Genomic DNA, 1,215 nt, shown 5'->3' with positions numbered 1-1,215 from the left:
CTCGCTATTTGTGAAATAATTCGAAAGATAAGGTTGACCACAAGTCGCTAATTGGATTTACCACTTGGTATATTTTTATCGTAATTAAATTAACTCTCAAAGCATTTATGATATCTCTGAGAATAATCTCTGAAATTTTCGTCAACATCAGTCCTGTAGTTTTTGAATATATAAGCTACAAACATACAATTGTTTTTAAGATATAGTTTCTTTAATCGAGGCCATGTAAATGCGACGATTTGATTCATTATTTTACCTCATCTGCCCGAGTAACCAATGACAACTATTAATACACACAACATTTCTACTAATTTGTCCTATAATAATAATATCTGTTACCAATATAGTAACCATTTATAAACAAAAAAATGTTGTGATCTATCGTGGAACTCAAAAATCTTTGTGAACATAGTAACTGACTAACTAATCATCAATGACTATGATTGAAATCGATACAACAATAAAATAAAATATTAAATTATTTAATAAAATACAAATAATTTGCGAGCGTAGCGAGCGGCTATGTGTGGTTTGGAATTTTAAATAATTTCTTCCGTTTTTGAATGATGAATTGGGTGGGTGGGGGGTGGTTGGGTGAGCTTTGGTTGGAATTGAACCACCTTATTTTACTGAACTCGGCGCCACTGAATAGGTATACGAATAAGCGGAATAAAAATCTATGTATGGTAAACCATCGAAACTACCTACACAATTGTGAACTGAATTAATACAGTTTTAATAATGCTAAAATATATATTATAATTAGTCGGTCAATGAAAAAAGTCAGTTTCCCATGTAATTATTATTAAATCTTTGGAAGGCTGGTATTTAAACAAGTGTTTGAATTTATCCTCTGGGGACTTTATTCATTCCGATTACAATTATAACAAATGTACCTATTAAAAATTTAAAACCATAAAGTAATTAACATTTTACCGCATATAAAAGATTATTCAGTACTCCAAGACCATGACCATATCGCAGGCGCGTAGCTAGAAATTTCTAAGGGGGGGGGGGTGTTATTCAAAATTAATTGAAAAAATTATACACACAAAATTGATAACTTTACGTAGGTATATTTAAATTTTTCACATATATATTATTATGATTAATACATTGTTTTTGTGTAGTATGATAAAATACTAAAATAGTGCTTTTTCTTTTAATACCTTTCTTTGTAGGCTCCATAGTTCATAAATTATTTAAAATTTAAAA

The sequence above is a fragment of the Acyrthosiphon pisum genome, chromosome A1 (genome assembly GCF_005508785.2).
Source record: "Acyrthosiphon pisum isolate AL4f chromosome A1, pea_aphid_22Mar2018_4r6ur, whole genome shotgun sequence".
In the NCBI taxonomy this organism is placed as follows: Eukaryota; Metazoa; Arthropoda; class Insecta; order Hemiptera; family Aphididae; genus Acyrthosiphon; species Acyrthosiphon pisum.
Note: the sequence above shows the minus strand (reverse complement) of the source record.